This window comes from Geospiza fortis, unplaced genomic scaffold (assembly GCF_000277835.1).
Source record: "Geospiza fortis unplaced genomic scaffold, GeoFor_1.0 scaffold130, whole genome shotgun sequence".
NCBI classification, from domain to species: Eukaryota; Metazoa; Chordata; class Aves; order Passeriformes; family Thraupidae; genus Geospiza; species Geospiza fortis.
In genome coordinates, this window is record NW_005054300.1 from 9117600 (window position 1) to 9118262 (window position 663).

At 43.0% G+C, this 663-nt stretch overlaps 1 protein-coding gene across 1 annotated transcript in view; it reads left to right on the forward strand.

The window, feature by feature from the left end:
- The first annotated feature begins 206 nt into the window (after positions 1 to 206).
- Positions 207 to 663, forward strand: part of ACTA2 (actin alpha 2, smooth muscle) — a 10113-nt gene continuing 9656 nt past the window's right edge. Inside the window, exon 1 of the mRNA XM_005416466.2 lies at positions 207 to 265. The gene's annotated coding sequence lies outside the window, so the exon portion shown is untranslated. The remainder of the gene's footprint in view (positions 266 to 663) is intronic.

The window sequence follows — 663 nt, forward strand, 5'->3', positions numbered from 1 at the left end:
GCTGAAATTCTCCTCCTGTTTCATGAGCTCTACGCTGGAATGCAGTGGAAGAGACCCAGGGCCTGTGGCCACCCAGATCAGAGTTTTTTGTATTAAGGTCCCTATATGGTTTTGTTAGAGACTTCAGCTCTGTCTCTGTCTGTCTCTGCTCCTTGTTTGGGAGGCTAGTGGGAGGAGAAGAGCTGAAGGGGCTATAAAACCTCTGGGGTTTCAGATACAGAGTGTACCACCCTAGAGCAGCCATCCTCAGCCAAGCGCTGTCAGGGTAAGTGGCACGGAACCAATGCATGATTTACAGGTTGCTGGAGGATTTCAATTAAATAATGTCAAGTGGAAGCTGTTCAGGAGGATGTACTGCTGTGCTGTAATTTGCTTAAAAGACTTATTAGAATTTGAATTGATAAAATGCTTGCAGTATCTATACTGAGTCGTCTTTATTTTATATTCTGAAAGGAAAAGTTATGCCCTAATAATTTTACTGCTTCTACCAGCACTTCAGCAACTGTATAAAGAAACGGTTTGTGTAATGCCACTGCTGGAATTGCAGATATACTCTGGTTTAAATGAACCCGTGTGACATTGGGGTGTTAGTTTGGGACAGAGCTCCTGATGGAGTGTGTAGTAGTGTTTCTTAGCAGATTTGCTTCAGTGCTTTAATTCAAA